The following is a 27,211-nucleotide window of genomic DNA, read 5'->3' as shown; positions in this document are numbered from 1 at the left end:
TGTGAGCTATTTGCCCCATTGGTGTCGACCCAAGCTCAATTGTATCTAAGCATTAAAAATCTTCCTTCTTTGAGTTGATTTGTGTATATGTGTGTGTGTGGGATTTTACATAAGTCAAGGATAAATGGATCGTGTCTTAAACTATATCATGCTAGATTAATGGTGGTGGAGCAAGACGAGTTGTCTGCAGAACAAGTAATTTCCATGAGACGGATGAGGAGACCTGTGACGCGATAATTCTCATATCTTTTTATGCTGCTGCTAATCATGAATGATCTAGCAGGCTAGGGGATGGGCAAATTATGCTAGGAGTTTTTTGAAGGAAGTGATTGTGCATATGTACATACACATGCATGGTGCATCGAATAAAGAATTGCCTATTTTCTAGAGCCACGTGGTTACGTGGGGCCATATGTGTACAAGTAGGACAGCGTGTACCTAGTACATTGATTTTCATTGTCGGCAGCATCAATGTGTTTTTCTATAATAATAGGGATTGAAAGAGTGTAAAACTCCTTGAGGAAGCTACCAACGGGCGCACGCCATGAGGTAAGCAGGTGCGTCAAGTGACATCCAGTGGCGTCAAGAGGACGAATGGGATCAAGACTTGCGTGTGGATAAGTGAGGACACAACATGAGTGTTTGCTTTTGATGAATTATGCAAAAAAGTTCATCATGAGAACTATATTTCAGGGCCACTTTACGTGATTGTGGGATGCATTATTGAATAAAGTTTAGTGCCAGGTGTGCGGATGGATGTAGAAGGGTTTTGGCCTTTTTGGGGTCTGTTTGAGGCCAATCAAAAGTCCAAAAGTGCCCAAGGGATAAAGTGAAGTGTGGACATTGAAACACCTGAGAAAAAATCAGAAAAAACATGGAGAGAAGAGGAGGAACAACTGTAACTCATTTTTTGTTGTTTTTGGAGCCTGTTTTGGTCATAAACTGCTTCTTCGAGCTCGGATTTCAGCACTTTGATATTGTAGATTGGGACTTTTGGCCATTCTGGACGCAATGGTGCTGTCCATTTTGCTAAATTTTGTATTGTTTTCTTGATTTTTTGGTTCTGTAAGTTTCTCCTTTGAGTGAAGCCTTTGCTCAAATTGTATCTGGCATATTTCATCCATATGGTGTGAGCTATTTGCCCCATTGGTGTTCACCCAAGCTCAATTGTATTTAAGCATAAAAAATATTCCTTCTTTGAGATGATTTGTATATACGTGTGTGTGTGTGTGTGTGTGTGTTGAATGGGCAGATGGATAGTCTCTCTCCTCTCACTCCATCGGTGTGTTCTCTATCTTACCCAGGTGGATTTTGTAACCCGAGTGGTGCCCTATAGTGTGTGTGTGTGTGTGTGTGTGTATTATCCCAAGAGTGTGTGTCAGGTGATTATAGAGGCGTTGTGTGTATTTCCATCCCGCTCACATCTCTAACTATAACCTAACCTATAACCGACACAATCTTGCATGGTGAATGGTGTGTATTCTAATCCAACCATTGCTGTCAAGGTGCTATCTTAAATAGATCCTCCTTTGATGAAACCTTGTTGGCGAGGAGTGATACCCTTATCCATAGTGGGATAGAGTCTTTGGGAAATTGACTTGGCAATAATTTTGTAAGCTATTTACATCATGGTTATGGGCTGCCAATGTTTCAGTTGGAAGCATCTGAGTTTTTTCTAACCAAACCTATAACTTAAACATTAGTTAACTTAAACTATAACCTAACCTAGCCTTTTATGTACAGCCTATAACCTAACCTAATGAACCTGAACCTAATCTATAAGCTTATCTAACCTATCCTATAAGCTAATCTAGCCTAACCTAATTAACCTATAACCTAACCTAACCTAGTCTATAATCTAACCCATAAACTAACTTAAGTTAACCTATAACCTAAACCTAATCTAACCTAACCTAACCTAACGTATGACCTATAACTTAACATATAACCTATACCCTAACCTATCCTATAACCTAAACTACACCTTACCGAAACCAATAACCTAAACCTCATCAATCGCATGATGATGATGAGATGGTAGCGTAATTTCAAAACAAAATTTCTTCAAAACAAAATATAAGTTTTTCATAGAATAATTTTTCAAAGCATACAAAATTTTTCCGTAGCATAATTTCAAATCAAATTTGCCCCAAACAATAATTTCAAAACAATTTTTTTTCAAAGAATAATTTCTAAACAAAATTGCATAAAAATTTAAGCATTGAAATCCTTTGAGCTGATTTGTGTATGTGTGTGTGTGTGTGTGTGTTGAGTTGGCAGATGGATAGTCTCTCTCCTCTCACTACATCAGTGTGTTCCCTATCTCAGCCAGGTGGCTTTTGTAAGCCGAGTGGTGCCCCATAGTGTGTGTGTGTGTGTGTGTGTGTGTTATCCCAAGAGTGTGTGTCAGGTGATTATAGAGGTGTTGTGTGTGTTTGCATCCCGCTCACATCGCTAACTATAACCTAACCTATAACCGATACAATCTTGCATGGTGAATGGTGTGTATTCTAATCCAACCATTGCTATCAATATAATTTAAGCATTCTAAAAATTTAAGCATTGAAATCCTAATTAGTGAAATTTTGTTTTGTCAATATACAATATAATTTTAAAGTAATTTAATATGCATAAAACTTTTTAGCACTCGCATCTGGCCTTTTTGAGCAAGAAAGGGTCTTGTAAACGTCTTCAAACCTGCAAAAACACGCACACACACACACACACACACTATGTTAAACCCTAAACCATAAATCTCCAAGAAAACTTCAAAAGAATCTCAGCTTCATTAGGAATAGGATGGGGTATAGGAGGGCCTCTTTATTTTCCATGAGCATATGGAAGTGATTAACATTTTGACAAATAGGTGTATACCATGTGTGCTAGAATGGTGGTGTGTAAGAGATGTGTAAGAGTGGTCAAAGGATGCACTTTTCCTAGCTGATTTGTGTATACACATGTATATGTGTGTGTGTTGAGTGGGCAGATGGATAGTCTCTCTCCTCTCACTCCATCGGTGTGTTCCCTGTCTCAGCCATGTGGATTTTGTAAGCCGAGTGGTGCCCCATAGTGTGTGTGTGTGTATTATCCCAAGAGTGTGTGTCAGGTGATTATAGACGCATTGTGTGTGTTTCCATCCCGCTCACATCGCTAACTATAACCTAACCTATAACTGATACAATCTCGCATGGTGAATGGTGTGTATTCTAATCCAACCATTGCTGTCACTATGAGAGATCGTGGTGTTTACCGCGGGCCATTACTGCAAAACAAGAGAGAGGAATTCAAAATAAGGAGAGAGAAACCCTTTTGATGTTCAAGCGGGATTTTACCGCAGGTATTACCGCGTGCATTTCCGCTAATATTGCAGCGTTCATTACCGCTAAGGCCATAGACCCCCTTCCCCCTCCCTCTCCCGCAGGTTTCCATTTAAATCCAATACAACTCAAAATGTATTTACACACTACAACTCCTACACTCTCCGGAATGCTTGCTCACTTCACTTAATCTCTGTTTCACTCTAAAAATTCTATACATAAATCATTGAACTCACAACAAAACCATTACAAATACTATTCATAAGCACATAACGAAACATTTGCAAATTAATCATATACTACACGAAGTGAAAGAATGGAGAGTTTTATTAAATCTCATCTTGTATAAGATCTCTACAAGCACTAGGATCCATATTTAGACCCATAGTATTCAAATCAATAAACAAGTTTAGAGATTCTTCCTCCTCTCCATCACCTCTTGTAGAATCATCATTGCTTTCTCCCTCTTCCTCCTCCTCAAGATGACTATTTGCAAGGCTTGGCTGACCTTCTTCAACTTCTACTACATCTTCCTCTACATCTTGTGGTGATGGTATGATGGGATCAATTACTAGCTCAATGTCCGTCTTTGCAAAGATAGATCTACCCCGCGGCGTGATTGGAATGACATACCAAAGTCTTCTATGATATATACATGGCACATAAAAGACCTGTACGTCACACACAAATAATAAGTTGATATACATATATTAAATTTTTAATTTAAGTTGATTGCACATAGCCTAAATTACCTTCTCGCAACTTCTAGGATACACCAAGTTGTCAGTTTTTCCCCGATGGAATTGGGTGGAATCCACCATAATGAGCCTATTTTCATGTCTTTTGACCTCACCCGCAAACCATCGGCACTCAAAGAGGAATTTGTGAAAAGATCTGAAATCCACTTTGATTATTCTCTCTATAATACCACAATATCTGACCTCATTTGTTGTTGTGTCAAAGTTTCCCATCATGCCACAATCATTAGTGGTCCGACGCTCATCTATCTTGCGGGTGCGAAAATATCGGCCTTCGGACCGAATGGAGTGGAGATTGATACCATACAATCACAATGCATAAGATGTTACATCGCATTTCATTAAGTGATTTGCATACATGCATACATAACATATACACACTCACCTTGCGCAAACATCCTCGCGCATACTCCCATTCTTTAGGGCTTATTTGTTCTCCTTGTGCTTTGGCATTGGTCATGGCATTATGGATCCACTCTACTTGAACCAAATTAGGATATTTTACAAGACCTTTAGGAAAAGGAGGTGCACGTCTACCTCCATGGGACCTCTTCCATGCATCTCTATCCCTTTCTCTAGCTACGCTGTCGAGAAATTTGCGGTCTTGCCAGGACAGCACCGGGCTTATGGCTGTGAGAGTTTGTGAGAGAACTCAACAAAAAGTATATGAAGGAGTGAAACCATAGATGCCATGAAGACTAGGGTTTGGAAAGAAGTGCAATCAAAGAAGACTCACTCTTTCTCTCTTGTACTCACACACACAAAGAAAGAACACAATAGAGAATGTCAAAACAATACGAAAATGAAAACATCAAGGCTATGGTCATATCGTATCATGGGTAATATGAAAGGGTTAATAGATGAGTTAATGGCATTCAATCTTGACTGACCAAATAGGCTACGAATTGTTCTTTGGAATTGTAGTTTTGTGCTTACCATAATATATATATTTTGTCTAGTGATTGGGATTAATTGTGTGTACAAATCCTCTTGGTTCATAGCAAGATAACTACGCTTACGTCAAAAGAAAAGTTATAGTCTATGAGAGGTAGTATGACGGGATCCGGTGATAGAAGTATTTCATTAAGCCTTTCTGGGCCAAAGAGAAACACTATACATTGTTGAAAGTGTATTTTTTGGCTAATCCATACGTTAATTTTAATAGATCGTACAGAGTGAAAGAGATAGAAATGATCATCATGTGGGTTATTCATCTAGGATAGTATGTGAGAAATGTAGATATGAGATAAGTGAAGAGATGAGAAGTTTCCCTCCCAAGCCCTATTCTTGCCCGTAGGCAATAAGGGTACTGTGGGGAGAGATGTACCTGTAGCAAGGAGAACCTAAAATTTGTAGAGAGGATGAATTACTAAGAATGAGAGAGATAGGTTTGGTTAAGGAGATGAGATTAGATACATATATATGAAAAAGAAAACAACAAGAAATCAAGAAAGCATTAATGTAGAACACATCTTACTTGACAAACCCTTCGGCACCATTATTGATAGAGAGAGAAGAAGAGGGGAGAATTCAACGTTGATTGATACGCCAAGTCCAAGACCTTCTTTGATTAGAGTTGATCTTCCAAGGATAGTGTACAAGAATGGCTAATCTTCCTCTAGGAGAAAGTGTAGGCTTGGGCTTGTGTTAATGGGGCTAAGTACAATTAGGCATTACTACTCACTTCCTCAAGAATTCGTCTCATCAATGGCTTGAATGCTTGAGTTTTCTTTTCAAGGAAGAAGAGGACCCCTTTTATAGGTGAAGGGAACCCCCAAGGGTTTACACAAGAAGAGAGGAGCCAGTGTGAATAGGAATTGGAAAAGTTGGAAATGAGTTGTCCCTACATGATGTGGGCAGACTGGGGTCCAGTATTTTGATCATATCTCCTCAACCGTGGCTGCAAATAAAAAAGTAAAACTACAGGCAGAAACTTCAGCTCATTAGCTATGATTTTCATTTTAAAATCATTTTCCAATTCGGATTGGAACCTTGTGTAAAGAATTCATCAACATAGGGTCCATTTCTGGTAGCAAAAGTCTTCCCGTGGTCCCCTTAGCTTAGACTTTCATTTAATTCCAAAGGACACCTCATGCCATATGAAAGCATGACATTGCTCCTTGACAAAGTTTTGTAATCATGCCACCTAGTGTCCCACTAGGATTTGATTCCCTCCTAGTAGCTATTTAAAAAGAAATATAAGAAAAGTATAAAAAATACATAGAATATATATATATTGGAGTTTACCCTAGATATAGGATCTAGCTAGGGTGTGAGATGATAATGAGATAGTAGAAATAAAGAATCAATGCTTTTTGCCCCAAGTTAAAGAGACGGAGCTATTGAGCGTTTCCCATAGTATTTTCTGATGGTAAAGTAAGGATAGGTTACCCTTGAGAAAAATAATAGGATGAGATAGAAGGCTTATTATTATACTTAAATATGCATATGTACATTATAGGAAATATAATTATGTATCTAAAAAGTTACAAGATAGATCTTGTAGCATGTGTTCCCACTATGTACGTGTCACAGCACGACATCCACCCCCTCTAAACCTGCACATCCTCCGGTATTACTTACTTGCATACCTTTTCCTCTTTCACCCAAAATAATTCAAGGAGGGACCATGTCATATGATTCCAAAATCTTTCCATATCCATAACTCCTTCATATTTTTATTATTATTTTTACTCATTATTCTAACACCATGTGCTCATTGAGCTAAAGTCCATGAATAGTCCATACACTAGTCCCACCATGTATATATTTCTTTATTCACCAATAATCCTCCTCCATGCATGGGTCAAGGGCAACTTGGATGCTTTGTATTATAATATGACAAAGGAGGGGCTCACTCTTGGATGCATTGTACAAATTCAAGAAAGGAGGGGGCCACTAAAAGACTTTTGCATGCATAAAAACAGGCTTCTTGGTGAGAATTTTGGCACCTATCTCCACTCCGAATTTGGAGCGGTCGTCAAAAGAGAAAATGTAGCCCACGCTCTGAATAATCACCTCAATTTTTTTCATGATTTTTGAAGCTACCAGAGGTGAGCTATGATTTTTTGAGTGGACCCCAGTCTGCCCACTTTTCTCACAAGTAGCCCTTAGTCTTCTCTCACCCTTCTACACACCTACTCACTCTTACACATCCCTCCCTCTCCTTCTCTCACTCAAACCTGCAATTTCCATGGCTTCTCCCACCCTCTTCACCATTACCCTTCTCTCTCATCCCTATAGTTCTTTTATGAACCTCTACATACATACACCCTCTCCATGTCTCTCTCTATTGCTTCTATGTTACAATTTCATTTACCTCTCCTCAAAATATCTAAAATTCAGCATCTTAACCATGATAACTTCTGTAAATTGAGGATTTTTCATCAACAAATCCTCTTTTCATCGTGGTGGTCAACCGTGGCGGCGGCGTAAAGAAGCGAAGAAGAAGAAGAAGACCAGCGGTCATTTTTTCCACAATCTACACAAGGGTGAGTTCAAGCTTCTTCAAAGCTTCACCATCTCAATGATTCTCTTTTAATTCACCCCTCTTCCTTCATCAAATCAACTCATCCTACCCATTGTAAATGTATCACTAACAATTGTAGTGATTATTACCACTAACAACTAACTTCTCTTGTAAAAATGCACCCACACTATCAACATATGGAGTAGGCAACCGCACAAGTAAACCAAATTCACTCACTCCCATGGAAGTTTCTCTCCTTTCACCACATCAATAATTCTCTTACTTGAGCCCACATCCATGTGACTCAAGAGAAAAAGAGACCCCATTATCATTTGAAATTCATAAAAATTCATAAACCTTGATCTTTCCTAATAAAATTGATTAGGCTTAATCCTAATCAAGTCTTCTAAAACCTATAAATAGAACCCATTTCTCCTTGTAAAAAACATCACTATACCATTGCACACTAGATTGAGCGTAGCACACGCAAGTTCTATCTTGGTTGTAAAGAGAGATAAGCTTTCTATACACCATCACTTTGGTGCAAAGAAAAGCTTGAGCTAGTTTGAGTGAGTGCAAGTAGAAGATATTCTTCCTACCATTGTTGTATCTACCCCAACATCAATGAATTGGTAGTTTTGGGTGCAATTCATGTCCAAAGGCTCATGCTTCTCCTCCAATTTGGCTTGGCAAACTCATTTAGCTTCATAAGGTGACTTGTTTCATTGAAGGTTGTTGTTTTGTTGCTTGTGATTCATTGACTATTGTTTGGCTACCATTGTAAGAGGGTGGATGGTGAGAGGGCTCCCATAACCTTAAGACAATGTGCTAGTGATGCTATAACCAAATCTTGTCACTTGATTCTGCAAGCTCTAAGTTCCTTTTTGTGCAAAATATAAAGTTGAAGCTAAGTTGTACATCATCTCTTTCTCTCTCTCTCTCTCTCTCTCTCTCTCTCTCTCTCTCTCTCTCTCTCTCTCTTGTGTTTTAGTGTGTGAGAGTGTTCCATTGGTGTTAGGGTAAGTGTAAATTCCTTGCTTGTTTGTGGGTTGCTCTAACGATTCTCCTCTTTTGCGTCCTGGTTCGCTCTTAAACTAAGTGGTGCGCCTTCTGTAGTTGGGATTTGGCTGTGGGTTTGTTGTTTTGGTTTGTGTTGTGTTGTGCCCCAGCCCCATTGAGCAGCACGGGAGCCTTGAAGGGTGTCTAGAGGTTGCTCTTCTTGTTGCCCACCCCGGACTGCCTCAATTTTGGTGCCCCCACTGAGGACAAGCTTGTGTATGTTTTGTGAAGGCTCAACCTTTAGCATAATCAAGTAGCTTGCATGAATCACAAGAATTTGTATGATCCATTCATTCCCATTGCAAGGCAAAAGGTACACATAATTGTTAGTACTAAGTTGCAATTTCAGCGAGTAATGCGTAGAATTTTAGGTCCTCTTAGGTTGGTAGAGATAAACGCATCAGTAAATCCTTTTATTTTGCCTCTCATTAGGTACGACCTTAGTTTGGACGTCTATATTTTTGTTTTGTTTTAAGAATTAGGTCATGCATAGACCATGGATAATGGACCAGGAATACAGGTTTTTCCCTTTCATTTCACTCCACACATTAGAGTAAACATTGCAATTAGTTAAAAAATCCATTTTCAACAACGTATGGTATTCATGTTTGGTGCCCAAAGAGTAGGAGAAATTCTCGCGTCACCAAACCCTGTCATTCTACCTCTTATTGATTATCATAGGTCATTTGATGTGAATATTTTTATTTTGTTGTACAATAGATTGCAATTTAGAAAATATTATTGTGTAAATCTTTTAAAGAAAGAAAAAACAAAAACGCGTCACTTTGAAATCAATTCAATGGAGAGGCAACGCCAAATGTCTGGATATCCTCTTTTCTTTGGAGAGCCTGGAGAGGATGCAGAATTATTTCTAGCGAATTTCAAGATGTCTTGCCGTATCAAGAGGATAGTAACTGATCAAGAACGTGTAGAAATGTTTGAGGTGGTCCTTAGGAAAGATGCTAGCACTTGGTTTGACTCTTTGCCTGAGGAAGTTAAAGGGAATTACACGGAAGTTTTGAATCGTTTCAAGAAATACTTCTTTGATCCCCAAAACACTCAGAAATTATGGCAAGACATTGTTTCTCATAAGAAAAAAGACTTAGATGACTACTACTTGTACAAGCAAGAGTTCCTACGTCTTTGGGCTCTATGGATACGAAATGTTGCTAACCCTGGTGATGGTGCAGAATTTCTAAAGAAGGAGAGGTTCATAGCCGGACTCTTTCCTGACCTTAAGGTAAAAGTTGAGGCGGGTGCACCTGCTACCTTTGATGCAGCTGAAACTAGGGCTGCTGAGAAATATAGGAAACTCAAGTGCTTAAGGGGGGAGGTTCCAATAGAAGGTCTTAGACCCAAAGGTAAGTCACAAGCATCAACATCTAAGGAGCTTCCTGAGGTAACGGCGGAAGTGATTGAGAAGTTAAATGAATCTTTAAGCAGCTTGTCAATTCACCTTGCACAAGCCGTAGGTCCAAAGGGACAAGCAAAGAAGTCTGAAGAGCGATACCCACGACCTAGGAGAGTCTTGCAATGTTGGAATTGCGGTGAGTCTGGACATGGGATGTATAATTGTCCTTGGCCCCGTGGGGAGCCAGGGAGACCTAACTTGAATTACCCAATGATGAATGCAGGTGAAGGAACTAGTCAGCAACCAGGGCTTATACAAAGGCCAAATGGAGCAAGACCACCTCCACAAGGAGTGGAAGGAGTTCCACCTTTGCCAGACCCAAACGTGCATGTGGTAGAGGTGACAAATTCAAGAGAGGTTGACATGGAAGCAAATGGCATTAAGCGTGGCCGAGGGAAAGGTAAGGAGAAAGAAGGAGTTACATCACAAAGTGACCATGGACGAGAAAAGAAGGCAAAGGAGACCAAGGAAGCTAAGAGGACTCGACGTCGTATCAACCTCCAAGAATTTCCTCTTGGACATGGAATGGCTCCATACAACCTGTTGGAAGACATGAGAGGTAAGGGTCCTGATATCTCATGGCCTCAATTTCTTGCATTATGTCCCCAAGTTAGGAGGGATTTAACAAGGGCAGTTAGCACTAGGAGAAAGGTAAAAGAGAGTGTGCCTGTTGTAAAAATTGCACAAGATGAAATGAATGAGGACATTACACCTGTGCTGGATTGTTACATAAAAGGGAGATTGGTTAGGAAAGGTCTAGTGGATGGGGGTGCACAAATTTGCATCATGACAGAGGGACTCATGCAAAAACTAGGCATGCACATCCATGAGACACCTGAAATTAAGGTCAAGATGGCAAACAATAGCAAGGCTAGGTGCGTAGGCATTTGTAAAAATGCTTTTGTGGAGGCCTTTGGCATTAAGAAGGCAGTGGATTTCTATGTCATGTCTACCAAAGGAAATGGTTACCCATTTATCCTAGGGAGACCATGGCTAATGAAAATGCGAGCTTTGCAGGATTGGGAGAGTGGAAAGCTAATTTGCAGGAACGACAATCATAAGAAGGTTGTCTTTGACATGAAGGAGCAACGCCAAGAGGAGCTCCATGAAGAATCATCTCAAAGTGAGACGGAAGAAGGTTGGACCGATAACACTTCAGAAGAAGAAAGTAGCGGCAGCATTACTGAAGAGGAGTCTTCCATCGAAGTCATGGGGGTAAGGTTTAAGCCAACCAACCAAGAGACCTCTTGTCAAGGTTTGGAGGAGGTAGGTTCCCAAGAGAACCAAAAAGTGGAAGATGAAAGAATGCTAGAAGGTATGCTATCTACAACACTTACAAAGGATGAAAGAGAGGAGTTCAAATGTGTGCTAAGGAAATTTCCTAGGCTTTTTGCTAAAGACTACACCGATGTGCGTGGAGTAGATGCTGTTCAACACAAAATTGAGTTGAATCCAGAGGCCACACCTAAAGCTCAGAAACTACGAAGGCTAGGAGTTATAAAGGAGCAGGCTCTACTCAAGGAGGTAAGAAAGCTTGTAGCAGCAGGTTTCATTTATCCAGTGGAGAATTCAGAGTGGGTCTCTTCCGTTGTTGTCACTCCTAAGAAAAACGGAAAGTGGAGGGTGTGTGTGGATTACCGTCCACTCAATGAGGCAACAAAAAGAGATCACTTTCCCCTCCCATTTCAGGATGAGATACTAAATGAGGTAGCTGGTCATGAGAAGTACACTGTGTGTGATGGCTACTCAGGCTACTTTCAAATAGGTATCGCATTGGAAGATCAATTGAAAACAACCTTTATTACTCCTTGGGGTTGTTATGCTTTTAAAGTCATGCCATTTGGTCTGACAAATTCTCCTGCAACATTCCAACGTTTCATGAACATGGTGTTTCAAGCATTCTTTGGAAAGTCAATTAGGGTGTTCATTGATGATTTCTGCATTTATAGCTCAAAATCATTGCATCTACAAAGGGTAGAAGAAGGTTTGAAGAAGCTCTACGACATGGGAGGTCAACTCAACCCCGACAAGTGCCATATAGGTGAGGATGAAGTAATCTTGCTTGGTCATAAAGTTTCTTACAAAGGCATTGAAGTGGATCCTTCAAAGGCAAAGGCTCTTATTGAGCTACCGTCACCCAAGAGTCTTAAGGAGATCATCTCATTCATTCAAAAGGTGAAGTATATGTCACGCTTCATTCACTTAGCCTCGGAGTTACTTCACCCTTTGCAAAAGTTGACACAACAAGTAGAATTTGCATGGTCTAATGAGCTTGAAGAGTATTTTTGTAACATTAAAGTCATTTTGTCAGAGCTACCAACACTCATGCCTCCTTGTTGGGAGTACACATTCTTTGTTAGCTCTAGTGTTGGAAGGGAAACAATTGGTGTTGTGTTGCTACAACAAGATTTCCATAGTACAAGGATGCTTTGGAGAGAGACTACACAGAAGCAGAACTCATGATGCTTTCTCTCATGTTTGTGGTGAGAAAGTTTAGATCCTACCTGCTACCAAAACCTTTTGTAATTCTCACTGCAGAAAATTTGTTCCCTTGGGTGTCATCTCAAATGAATCTTAGTACTAGGATCTCAAAGTGGATTATGGAGTTGCAAGAGTTCCAATACTCTTTCAAGGTAGAAGATAGTGTGCGTGCACAATTGGCAGGGATTCTCACTTATAGGGTACATGAGAAGGAAATTAAGGTGCCTCAAGTAAAGACCCTACCATTGCCACCACCAAAAAGTATTCCCAATGCTTTTACCTTGTTCTTTGATGGAGCTTTTCGACGAGCCACAGGGAAAGCAGGGGGAGGGCTAGTGTTGCTCAACCCAAGTGGAGAGGTGGTCATGAAAGAGAAGGTCAATCTACCAGGTTCAACTAGCAACAATGATGCAGAATATGACACACTACTTCATGGTTTGAAGATGTGCATTGGCCAAGGGATAAAACATCTCATGGTAAAGGGAGATGCACTTCTCATTGTTAAACAGATTTTAGGCATTTGGGCATGCAAGAATGAAAGCTTAAGGACAAAATTTCATGCCATTTGTAGGATGTTTAATCAGTTTGAAGAAGTGCAACTATATCATATTCCGAGAAAAAAAAATGAAGACGCAGATTTACTAGCACAACAAGCAGTTACATGTGTTGAGAGAGAAGTGCAGGTCATCATGGTGGCAACAGCTGTCAAACAACCGAGATACCAGGGATTGGAGTCATTGGCTCCCATTATTGTCTACATTTTGAAAAATAAAAAAAATAAAAAATAAAAGTATATTATGGCCTCTTTGTGTGTAAATATTTCATTGTATTTATGGCCTAAATATAGGGATTTTTTATAATTATTTTGGTATTTTATTTAAATATTTCTACTTAGGTGTGTGTTTTATTAAACCTATGTACACCTTCTTTCATCCTCCTACACCATAATTATATTTTTTGCCAATATATACATACTCTAACCTCATATTTTTCCTTTATACAAATCACTCCCACATTTTCACCTTCACCCTCGTGAAAACAAAAAATTGATTTCTACTCATTGGTTACCTTTATTATATTATTTACTTACATACCTTTTCCTCTTTCACCCAAAATAATTCAAGGAGGGACCATATCATATGATTCCAATATCTTTCCATATCCATAACTCCTCCATATTTTTATTATTATTTTTACTCATTATTCTAACACCATGTGCTCATTGAGCTAAAGTCCATGAATAGTCCATACACTAGTCCCACCATGTATATATTTCTTTATTCACCAATAATCCTCCTCCATGCATGGGTCAAGGGCAACTTGGATGCTTTGTATTATAATATGACAAAGGACGGGCTCACTCTTGGATGCATTGTACAAATTCAAGAAAGGAGGGGGCCACTAAAAGACTTTTGCAGGCATAAAAACAGGCTTCTTGGTGAGAATTTTGGCACCTATCTCCACTCCAAATTTGGAGCGTCCGTCAAAAGAGAAAATGTAGCCCACGCTCTGAATAATCACCTCAAATTTTGTCATGATTGTTGAAGCTACCAGCGGTGAGCTATGATTTTTTGAGTGGACCCCAGTCTGCCCACTTTTCTCACAAGTAGCCCTTAGTCTTCTCTCACCCTTCTACACACCTACTCACTCTTACACATCCCTCCCTCTCCTTCTCTCACTCAAACCTGCAATTTCCATGGCTTCTCCCACCCTCTTCACCATTACCCTTCTCTCTCATCCCTATAGTTCTTTTATGAACCTCTACATACATACACCCTCTCCATGTCTCTCTCTATTGCTTCTATGTTACAATTTTATTTACCTCTCCTAAAAATATCTAAAATTCAGCATCTTAACCATGATAACTTCTGCAAATTGAGGATTTTTCATCACCAAATCCTCTTTTCATCGTGGTGGTCAACCGTGGCGGCGGCGTAAAGAAGCGAAGAAGAAGAAGAAGACCAGCGGTCATTTTTTCCACAATCTACACAAGGGTGAGTTCAAGCTTCTTCAAAGCTTCACCATCTCAATGATTCTCTTTTAATTCACCCCTCTTCCTTCATCAAATCAACTCATCCTACCCATTGTAAATGTATCACTAACAATTCTAGTGATTATTACCACTAACAACTAACTTCTCTTGTAAAAATGCACCCACACTATCAACATATGGAGTAGGCAACCACACAAGTAAACCAAATTCACTCACTCCCATGGAAGTTTCTCTCCTTTCACCACATCAATAATTCTCTTACTTGAGCCCACATCCATGTGACTCAAGAGAAAAGAGATACCCCATTATCATTTGAAATTCATAAAAATTCATAATCCTTGATCTTTCCTAATAAAATTGATTAGGCTTAATCCTAATCAAGGCTTCTAAAACCTATAAATAGAACCCATTTCTCCTTGTAAAAAACATCACTATACCATTGCACACTAGATTGAGCGTAGCACACGCAAGTTCTATCTTGGTTGTAAAGAGAGAGTAAGCTTTGTATACACCATCACTTTGGTGCATAGAAAATCTTGAGCTAGTTTGAGTGAGTGCGAGTAGAAGATATTCTTCCTACCATTGTTGTATCTACCCCAACATCAATGAATTGGTAGTTTTGGGTGCAATTCATGTCCAAAGGCTCATGCTTCTCCTCCAATTTGGCTTGGCAAACTCATTCAGCTTCATAAGGTGACTTGTTTCATTGAAGGTTGTTGTTTTGTTGCTTGTGATTCATTGGCTATTGTTTGGCTACCATTGTAAGAGGGTGGATGGTGAGAGGGATCCCATAACCCTAAGACAATGTGCTAGTGATGCTATAACCAAATCTTGTCACTTGATTCTGCAAGCTCTAAGTTCCTTTTTGTACAAAATATAAAGTTGAAGCTAAGTTGTACACCATCTCTCTCTCTCTCTCTCTCTCTCTCTCTCTCTCTCTCTCTCTTTCTCTTTCTCTCTCGTGTTTTAGTGTGTGAGAGTGTTCCATTGGTGTTTGGGTTAGTGTAAATTCCTTGCTTGTTTGTGGGTTGCTCTAACGATTCTCCTCTTTTGCGTCCTAGTTTGCTCTTAAACTAGGTGGTGCCCCTTGTGTAGTTGGGATTTGGCTGTGGGTTTGTTGTTTTGGTTTGTGTAGTGTTGTGCCCCAGCCCCATTGAGCAGCACGGGAGCCTTGAAGGGTGTCTAGAGGTTGCTCTTCTTGTTGCCCGCCCCGGACCGCCTCACTATCATACACCAAAACCCAGTCACCTTAGTCAATTGATTTGCTCGTGAGTCGATGTCGCTTATCAAAGTATTCCTTGTTTTTCAACCTTGAATTTTTGAGTCGTTCTTTTGCAGCTTCAATGTCTCCAGGTCTTCTCTCTAGCTGCCTTATACGCAGTGCAAGGAGATCTTCCCTGCTAAGCCCCTCTTGCCAAGGTAGTACATTCCATGTGGGAATTGTATCTTCAATCAGCATCACTGGCTTTTGACCATACATTAGCTCCGTATGCATGTAGCCAGTTATTGAGCTATGTGTTGTACGATCAGCCCATAAAGCATATGGTACCAACTCTTCCTTCGCAAGCCTTGGCCAAAGCTTTAATGATAGGAGGATGCCCTCTTTCACTCTTTCCATTGCCTTTAGGGTTGTAAGCTGTAGTAAGAGAAATCTTGATTCCTAATCTAGAAAAGAACTCCCTTGCTTCTTCGGCATCCAGTTCACCTCTATCTGCAGTGATTTTTCCCGCACAACCATAACAGAAAATCACCTCATCAAGAAGGAATTTGCACACAGCTTCTGTGGTTTTAGCTCTTAATGCTCTTCCTTCAACCTGGTTAGTTAAGTCCTCTCGTGCAAGAACCAAGTATCTCATCTGCTAGAGTCCTAGAGGCATTGTGACTAGATCCACAACCCATTTATAGTGCATGGCTAGTGGATATGTAGAGTGAAATCCATCACGATGTCGAACATTTGAATACACTTGACAAGTTACACATGTCTCTACAAACTGAGATACATCTTTATACATACCCTTCCACCAGTATTTTTCTTTCAACTTGGAGAAGGTTGCCCATACACCCCTGTGTCCAGCCCATAGAATCTCATGAAACTCTTGCATGAGCTTTACTTGAGTCTCTTTTTTACATATAACCCTTTGTAGTGTAGCACCCTTTTGTCTAGGATGCTTCCACAAGTAACCATCCCTCAAAAAGTACCCATATGCTTTTCTGCGTATCCTCTTGAATTCTTGTTCAGACCAATCATCCTGTTTTGTTAGAGTACTCAAGTAGCTTCCAATAAGAAGCCAATCACCTTCATAAAGCTCTTTCAAGAATGATTCAAGTAGATTAGTCATGCAGACATTCTTACCTTTGACATGAGAGATAGAATAGAACTTTGTGCCTACATCATCTCCCTCGTCAATCATTTGTGACTCATCTTCATACCTTGCCCTTGATAGCATATCTGCCACTGTATTGTCTTTACCTGCAATGTGCTTACACTCAGGATTTAAGGACTTAATGTAGGCAATCCACCGCAGCATAGCAATGTCTGGAGTTGAGCAGCTTGTAATCATCCCAAGAAGTGGTAGACAATCTGTTTCTACAACCACACATGCACCAATTAGGTACTCTTTCCCACTTTTCAAGGCTGTAACCATACCCCATAACTCTCTCTTTATCTGTGGACAGTTTCTTTGGCGAGTACTTAGCACCTTTGCTCCAAATCTTACCACATACCTGTGTCCTTCTTTGTCATCTTGCCCTATTGCCCATCCAATCCCTGTAGGACTGGAGTCTACTGTCATAATTACTGGCCTTTGACACTCCTAGTCTACCTTTCTCAAAGTTGTTGCTGACTGGAGCAACTCCTTTAGATTTTTCATGGATTTTACACGTGCTTCTGTCCATTTAAACTTCTGATTCTTTCTAAGCAGCTGATAAAGAGGATCAGCTACATGTGCATAATGTGGAATCCAAATAACATACAAGACACATGCTCCCAGAAACCTTCTAACCTCAGTGATGCTAGTGCACGTTTCTTTCATTCTTTGGATGGCATCTACCTTTGTTGGACAAGGTTTCCTACCATATGGCCCGCACATGTGCCCCACAATAAGCACTTCATTTACACCAAACATAGACTTTTTCCGTGACAATGTAAGATTCACTTCTTTCAACCTAGACAAAATTTTATCACAATCATTTATGTGATTTAGCACAAACCTCCGACATCCCTTGAGATCCAAAGCTTCATCTTTGTCACTTTCTTCACATCCTTTGATAGGCAAATCATCAATGAAAGGCATTGTGATTTGAGGAATAAAGTCATGTAAGACCTTATTCATCCCATTCATCATATGTGCAACCGAGTTGGTTGCTCCCTGTGGCAAGGTACACATCCTTACCAAACCCAAAGGTGTCCTCATGGTTGTCAAGTCTCTGCTTTTGATTGCAAGCTGAAGTTGATCATACCCTGAGTAGAGATCCCCCATTGAGTAGATTGACCTCCCTGCAAATGCCTCTGCAAACTCATCCACAATTGGACTTGTACCTACATTTCTAATTGTCACCTTGTTCACTGGTTGCATATCTTGGATGAAGCGTAGAGAACCATTCTTCTTAGGAACTCTGAACCACCTGTTTGAGTATGGAGCACAAGAAGGCTCCAAGATTCCCATTTTGATTTTCTCATTCAGTAGCTCTACTAACTTTGGCAAATGAGCCTTTGGAACCGGAATAGGCCGTAGATTCCAAGGCACATGAGGTATTGTGAAAATTACCGTAGGAGCTACAATAGAAGGATCAACACATTCTATCTCATGTGGCTCAAATGCAAAAGCCTTACCATGCTTTGAAATCATTTCTTTGAAGCACTTTGTCTCCTCATGTGTTAGAAACTCCTCGCGACCAATCTGTAAGTCTTGGAAAGACTCCTTTGTGAAGGTATGCCCAATATTTTTTGGATTCCTCAAACCTGGTTGTAAAGAAGCCTACTCAATCTTTTTCGTATTGTTGGGTGGTAAGGGTGAAGCTACTGTTTTCACCTTCTTTGCTACACTCTTGTATTTAGTTTCAACATGGACTTCTGGGCCAACTGTTTGGATTTCTTTAAAGGCTTCTATTACTTGATACATTTCCATAGAGCAAACTTCCACAACTTCATTTTCAAGATGAAAATTAGACCCCATTATAGCATCAAGCTCACCCATAGTATCTACAAAAGAAACTTGTTCACACAAACCCAAAACATTTTCAGTAGGCTCTAGCAACCCACTCTTTTTCATGCCTATTTGTACATTATGCACATATTGCCTCTGATCACATCTTCAAATCTTCAAGTTTTGTAAAACATACTGATCCATTTTTTGTTACCAAGGAGCTCGTTGAAAACGCTTCACCTATTTTTAGATCAGGCGAGACCCTTTTTCTTTCTGTACCACTGCAATCCCGCTTTACAATGGTACTTGGCCAAAACCCATCATTTCTCTATGATCATGAAACACTTTGCTCACCTTTGGTAGAGGATGTTCTCTGAGGTTGTCACGATTTCTTTCATGGTTCACACAAACTGTGAGAAATTGGACAGCTTGTTTACCATCTTTGCTACGTATCCTAGCATATGTTGAACCATCATCCATTACCTTTGTTTTCATTCGAACTCCCACAATGTAGGGCTGTCCAAGGATGAGATGATATGAAGATGTATCCTGTACAAAGAAGTTTTGGTCAATCTTTACATCACCTATTGTTACCTTCACACCTGGACATGCTGCATACAATTCAACGGATGAATTGTTTGCCACTTTTACCATCCAACCATGATCTGTGTCCATCGGCCATTTGCACTTGTTGTAGAGACTCTTTGACATTATGTTTATTTCTGAACCATGGTCAATCAAGGCAACAAATGGCTCTTCAAGATCACCTACCTTGACCAAAGTTTCTATAGTAGCCCTTGCCCAATGACTTCGTGAATAGTAACTCCTAGGAATATCTTCAACTTCTTCATCATCATTTGAGAAATACACTTGCTTCACTCTCCCACTAGATTGGTAGCATCCTACCACAGCTCCATCATTCTCCTTATTTTGCAGTTGCATCCCTTGTGTCTTTGAGGTTTCCCCTTCAACCTGTGGACGAGAAACTTCAGCAAGGATTTGCCTCTTCCTCTTGATGATGTTGAGAGGCGGAAGTGAAAAATAGACCCGGTGGCCTCTACACCAAGACTATGCACAATGGCCTCATCATGGGGGATACACAATAGGGGCACCACCTAGCAAGATATGCGGCTAGGACGCATACAAATACACAATGAAGCATGCCATGGAAAACAATTTCAAGATCCACGCCCAAATGTGGAATGGGGTGGTCGGAGAATAAGGTGAGAGGAGTGGTGAATGAGTGAGAATGGAATTGCTACTCGTGCATGTTAGTAAGGAAGATAATGAGGTAGGGGAAACTTGCGAGTATGCTCACTTATCATACAAGAGGTGGCGAATCCGCACACCTCAAGCTGGAAGTAGCAAGATGATAGGAATATGAGAGGGAGAGAGAGAATGTGTGTGTATACGGTGGCGAATCCGCACACCTTTACATAAGCAGAAGAAAAATTCAAGGAAAAAGCATATACCATACTCACAATGAGATGTATCCAAAGCGACACAAAGTATGGCACCAAGATGGAGGGTGTTGATTGCTTGCAAAAGATGAATACAATAGGTAGCGTATGGAAGGAAAATGAGAAGGGGACAAGATCGTAGGAGACATAATGGAGAGATGGGAGTTGATGGCGAGGAATATCATGAGTGTGTCCACCCTTCTTCTTCTTGAAATTGTACCTTCAACCCTTAATTACAAGTGGTGTGGAGGTGTGGTGCTCATCTTTTGTGCATGGTGATGGTGATGATGATTGTGTCGTGATTATGTGATTAGGGTTCATGCTACAAACATGTAGCACAAGAGTGTGTATGGATAGGTGTGTGTGTTTTTTTTCTATGTGAGCTCTCATGGCCTCCTTATATAGGAAAGGAGGGGAGGATTTAGCAATATTTCTATTTGAGGTGAGTGTCCCACTTTGGTGACTAGTAAAATCGGGTGCATGTGACTTTGGCTCCCATCTTGTCTCCTCATTATTTAAAATACCAGAGTCAATAGAGAGAGAAGAAGAGAGAGTGTGGGTAGGATGTAGAGGATAGGAGATATTTACAATAGTCTAGCTTTTTCTAGAATTAAGCTTATTAGGGAGAGAAGAGAGAGGTAAGAAATTTACAAGAGAGATTGTCAAAGGTGGATAGTTGTTGATGAGGATGGATCCTCCAAAAATGGTGATAGAATCACTCTAGACTTTCCAAGAGCTCATTAAAAGAGCCTTGTCTCTTGTAATCATGCTTGAAGACTTGTAGAACCATAGCCATTCTAGAGGGAAGAAAATTGGGGATGGCCTGTGTCACCATTACACGAGAAGACTTGGGTCCACTACAAAAATCATATCTCCGTGTTCATAACTCCAAAAATTCTGAAAAAAATTGAGCTAAAAGTTGAGATCACGAGCTATATCTTTCATGTTGAACGCTCCTTCAGATTTGGGGTTCATCTCTACCTAAAAAATACTAAAATATATAATGTAATTTAGAATATATATATTTAATATTTAAGGTCAAAAGAGAGATCAAGAAAGAAAGCTTACTTATTTATGCTACATCCTGATTGATTTAGCATAAGTCTTATTTATTTAATAAAGGCTAAAACATTTGTGAAAAAGGGAAGAAAAAATCAAAAGTAACTTATATAATAGAAAATATTTTTGGTAAAAGAGAAAAAAATATGGGGGGTTCCCATGCATGGAAAAGCATGACTCATTAGCCCTCCCTCTAAGGCTAGAGGTATTCATGCCTCTAGCGTTGTACTTGATTCTTCTTCAATTGAGGTGGAGGAGTCTCCCTGCTCGGGGATTTCCATCATAGGTGCTTGATCAAATCTCAAAAAGTACTGCTTCAACCTCCATCCATTGACACGTGTTTTGTGGAGCCTACCATCTGCATCCATCAATCGGTAACTGCCATTGGCGTAGTGCTTTCTAATGACAAATGGCCCCTCCCATCTGGGTGAAAAGTTTTTATCCTTCCTAGTGTCAAATTTGTTATCGTACCATAGGACCAACATACCTTTCTTGATACCTTTTGGCCTAAGTCGCTTGTTGAAGGTAAGTCGACGTTGCTCTGACTATGCTGCATAATAGTTGATAGCATCTTCTCTGTCTAGTTGAAGCCTCTCTAGATCAAGAATGTGGTTGTGGAGATGAGCATTAGGACATTCCACCTACCCAGCTAGCACCCTGAGACTAGCCAATTGTACTTCAATGGGTAAAATGGCTTCCTTACCAAACACCAAGTGATATGGTGTGAACCCAAGGGATGTGCGAAATGAAGTGCGATAAGCCCAAAGTGCAGCCATAAGATGCTTGTCCCAATCACTTTTGTGATTGTTTACATGTTTAGTGATGATCTTGCAGATCATACCATTTACCTTTTCCACCAAACCATTGCATTGTGGGTAGTAGGGAGTTGAGTGTCGTCGTGAGATACCTAACTTCTCCATTAGCTCTCCTACAAGCTCTCCTTTAAAACCTGGTCCCCTATCATAAATTATTTCAAGAGGAGTGTCAAAACGGCAACAAATGTTTTCAAATACGAACTTAGCCACTTCCTTAGCTGTAATCCGGGTGGTGGCAACTGCTTCAGCCCACCTGGTCATGTAGTCCACACCCATGATGATATAAAATTTACCTGATTGATTCCTTGGCAAAGTCCCAATAGCATCAATTCCCCATTTCTCAAATGGTCCATATGAGATTATAGGAGTCTGTGGCTCATATGTGAGCCTCCTATCACCTGCCTTTTGACATTCCTTGCATGTTTTACACCAATGATGCACATCCCTATGTAGACTAGGCCATACAAACCCGGCTTGTAGAATCTTTCTACTAGTGATGTCAAGTGCAAAGTGTCCTCCACAAACACCATCATGGCAACTTGAAATGATTTCAGTGATATCTCTTGAGAGAGGTACACGCCTAAGAATTTGATCCTTACCCTTGCAGTAGAGGTCGTCATTGATAAGGCGGTATTTTGTTGCCTTGCGCACAAGCCACTGCTTTTGGCCCTTAGTAAGATCTTTAGGACACTCTCCTTTGTCCAAGAAACTCATGATGTCAGGCATAGCATCGCTACCTTGGAAGAGAGGCAGCTTCAATTTGATAGCACCCACCACTGAAACATCTTGCAACTTCTCTCTAGCTAGAGCATCTGCTTCTTGATTTTCTGCTCGAGGGACATGATGTAATTGTACAACTTGAAATTTCCCTAAAAGTTCCTTGACTTTGCGCAAATGGCCTAGCAAGCTATGATTTTTACAAGCCCAAGTTCCTTGTATTTGTTTTATTAAAAGCATGGCATCACCAAATACATTTAACCGTTGAATGCCCCGTGTCACACACCACTCTAACCCAAGAGTTAAGGCTACATATTCTGCCTCATTGTTAGAGTGAGAATCAAGAGATTCCCAATGGATAAAACCTTATCCCCTTGCTCGTTGAAGATGACAATGCCTGCTGCAGCTTTGTCCACTTTCCTCTTGTAGGCTCCATCAAAGAAAAGAGAGTGAGCCTCCTCTACCTTAGGGACTTCCAGCACAGGTGTAATATCTTGATCATTTGGCTTTATCTTTAGCTTATTTTCATAGTGGCGATGAGTGAGAATACCTCCTAGACTGGCCCTTGTGGAGTTCTCCACTTGCATTGTGTAGTCAAACTCTTGTAGCCTTGTGAGCCATTTGGAAATCCTAGAAGAAACATCCATGTGCTGCATTACATAAGGAAATACTTCTTCCATTGTTAAGATTATGAATGGTCTAGACAATAAATAAGAGCAAAATTTGGTGGTAGCAAACATTAATGCAAGCACCATGTGATCCACTGCCGTGTATCCCTTTTCTGATAGAGTCATCATTCGACCAGAGAAGTAGATAGGACCCATGAATGAAGTTTGAGGATCCTTTTGCATCAATACAGCCCCAAGTGTGTCATTGCCCACACTAGGGTTTACATAAAATGGCTCATCCCACTTTGGAGGTGTTATGGTGGGAAGTGAAGCTAGAATTTTTTTTACCTCATTGAATTGTTGTTCATTTTTTTCACTCCAAGTGAAAATCTCTTGATGGGTAACTTGTTGTAGAGGAAGAACCACTTGGGAGAGCAAGTGAATGACCCTACTCAAATACCTCACCTTTTGAAGAAAAGAGACCAACTGCTTTGTTGTGGTGGGAGAGGTCAAAGCCAGCAAGGCTTGAACCTTGCTCGGGTCATCTTCAATGCCATTGGCCGAGGTCACATGGCCAAGAAGAGTAACCTTGCTTTCACCAATGTGGCATTTCTCCACATTGAGTTGGCCCCCCAAAGCTTGTAGCCTAGCTAGACCTTCATAAACTTTCTCCAAATGAAGAGAGCGAGAGCTATAGATACAAAAGTCATCAATAAAAACACGGATTGATTTTCCAAAGAATGGCTGAAAAATAAATGTTGCATATCGCTGAAAAGTGGCTGGAGCATTAGTGGGACCAAAAGGCATAACTCTGTAAGCAAAACATCCCCATGGTGTGATGAAGGTTGTCTTCTTTTGATCTTCTTCAGCGATGCTAATTTGGAAGTAGCCTGAGTAGCCATCACATACCGTATAGTGCTCATGTCCTGCTACCTCATTGAGTATTTCGTCTTGAAAAGGAAGAGGAAAATGGTCCCTCTTTGTGGCTGCATTAAGAGGCTTGTAATCAACACAAACCCTCCACTTACCATTCTTCTTTGGTGTGACTACCACTGGAGAAACCCACTCTGAGTCTTCAACAGGATAGATAAAACCGGCTTCTAGCAATTTCCTCACCTCTTTGAGCAGGGCGTCTTGTTGAATTACTCCTAGCGGCCTGAGCTTCTGCACTACAGGTTTACTTCCCTCCTTGAGCTTAATGTGATGTTGAACTACTGTGATGCCATTGATTTTATCATATTCATCAATGAACAATGTGGTAAAATTACTTAGCATCAAAATATAATCTTCACGCTCCTTCCCACACAACTCACTAGAGAGCATTTGATGTAGCTTACTTGCTTCTACCAGACGTTGTATACCTGGTGTCTCCTCTTGGTTTGATGATGAGGCATCAGGTTGCTCCATCTTCTTAGGGTCCTTGAGAATGATCCCCATCACCTCAATGCTACTGTCACTTTCTTCACTCACTATTGACTCCTCCTCTGAAGTGGTTGAAGAGTCACCACTAGAAAACTCATCCATAGAGGTTTCTAGATCCAGGTCGCATTGCCGACCTTTCTTCATGTCGTAAAGTATTGGCCTCCCTTTTTCATCCTTCATCTGGATTATGCCGGTGTCCTAGTCCTGCTTAGCTCTCATAGCCATAAGCCAAGCCCTCCCTATAATGATAGGATAGCCCTCCCCTTTGTGTGGCATGACAAAGATGTCCACATCTACCTCGGTGTTGAATGCCTTTATCCTAAGTGCATTTATGACACCAACACATCGAACTTTTAAATTATTTTCCATTTTCGCTCGACATGGTGCCGGTCGACTCACCTCTAAACCCAAACGGTGCATCATTTTTTCACTCATGACGCATATTTGTGCGCCACCATCGATGTAGATATTGGAGATGTGTTGCCCTTTGATGTAAGCATCCATCACTGGTAGTATGTCATCTAGATTCCTCCCAAAGATAGCCCCAACTATCTTTGTCTTTGGTCTTCTCGTGCTAACCATCTTTGTCCATTGTCTCCTCACCCTAGGTGCTAGGTGGAGTAATTGGGGCCACGTGATTTTTGGGCCCTGCACAGAAACATCTTGAACCAAATCATATGGTTTAGAACATTCACTCACAGAGAAATCTACAATGTCAATTTTATGTCGTGACTTGGATGGCTTTTTGCTAGATTCCCCTTTAGTCTTTATCTTTTCTTCCTTTTGGGAAGATTCACCTTGCCTAGCGCGTTTTACCCCTATGGCATCTACTCCTTTAAACTTGGTCTTACCTTTTGATACTCCCTTGATATCCTCCCCCACTTTCTCCTTTCCTTTACCTTCAAGACTGATGACGCTTATTGTTTGATTGCCAACTAGTGGTGGGGGTAAGGGTGGAATGAGAGGTTGTGGTGGTGGTGGTGGTTGTGGTTGAATGGGTGGTTGTAGGATTTGCATGGGTGGTGCTTGGTGTGGTGCCCTCGGTGGTGGTGGTCTTGCTCTCGGTGGTGAAACCTGGTTTTTCTCGGCTCCTCTGTTGAAATTCTGCCTCCTTGGGTGTGGATAGTAGTACATGCCATGACCATCCTCCCCACAATTGTAGCAGTGGTATTCTTGGTTTTGCCTTTGTTTTCCTCTTCCTTGCTCTTGGTTGTGATTGTGTGCATGCCCTTGTTGTATCAAATGGACTGAGAGATTCTTAAGTTGATTGGTGATTCGATTGAGCAGGTCTTGCTGATCTTCAATTGGTTCTTGTGGTTGAATCCTCTGGGCGGCTGTTGTAGGTGGTGCTAGAGGTGGTCGGGTCCTAACGGCTTCCTCTTCATCGATATTCCTGGCTTGTAGGCGCAACTTCTTGTCTTTAAGGCGGGCCACTTCAACTGCTAGCTCATACGTAGCAGGAAACCTTCCCTTCACCTTCTCTTTAAGAGTTGGCCATAACCCAGCCACAAACCGATCCTTCTTTAGGAAATCAGGTGCCCCCTCATTCTCTCTTAGCGATGCAACCCATCGCCCCCATAAATCTATAAACTTTGACTCATATGATGCGTATTTCAGCATACTGCCCTGCTTCAACTCTGTCAACAATTGCCATAGCTTCTCTCATGTTGTGCCCTCTCCAAAACGCTTGACAAAGGTTGCTCTTAATAAGTCCCACCGTTCCTTGGTTTCTTGTGCCAAGGCATTGTACCATGATCTTGCCTCCACCTTCATTAGAAGTGGGAAGATACGCAAGCGCGATGCATCATCATCTCTCGCAGAGATGACACGTGCTATTTTCAAGTTGTCTAGAAAGTCTGCAGCATCCTCACCCACCTTACCAGTAAAGGTTGGAAATGTTACACTTGCCATTGTGAGAGTGAGAAAATTAACTCGACTTAGAAATCTTTTTTTTTTTTATATAAATAGAGATTCAATACATGGGTGCTCGGTAGATGGAAAACATACTATACAAGGATGAAAATAACTACATCAAAAGACACTTCATGATTAATCATAGGGAGGATAAAGGGTAGAGAAGAGGTGTTTATCTCTTGTAGTCGTTCTCTACCAAACATGGTTGTAATGATCTGCTAATAAAACATCTTGCGGTCCAAGATTACTTTGATTGATTGAATTTTTTGTGGTGCATAAGTTTGGTTCCTTGCAAAAGGCTGATGCGCTGGGTCCATCACATGATAATTCGGAAAGGCTCTCTCCTTCGTGGTGGAAGGTTATAGTCGGAGGTGTAGAGCTCTTGGTAGTCGAGGTCAAATTTATAGTACCACAGGACAAGGTTGTCTTCGTCTTCTAGCTCTAGGACTTCCCCTCTAGCAAGCTCTTGGAAAAGCTTGAACTCTCTCTCTTTGAGCAACTTCACTTTCCTGCAAGATAGAGTGCCATCTAGTGTATACACAAGTGTGATGAGGTAGGTGGTGAGTCTTACCACTTGTATTAA

This window comes from Adiantum capillus-veneris, chromosome 28, assembly GCF_014529385.1.
Source record: "Adiantum capillus-veneris isolate H3 chromosome 28, ASM1452938v2, whole genome shotgun sequence".
In the NCBI taxonomy this organism is placed as follows: Eukaryota; Viridiplantae; Streptophyta; class Polypodiopsida; order Polypodiales; family Pteridaceae; genus Adiantum; species Adiantum capillus-veneris.
Note: the sequence above shows the minus strand (reverse complement) of the source record.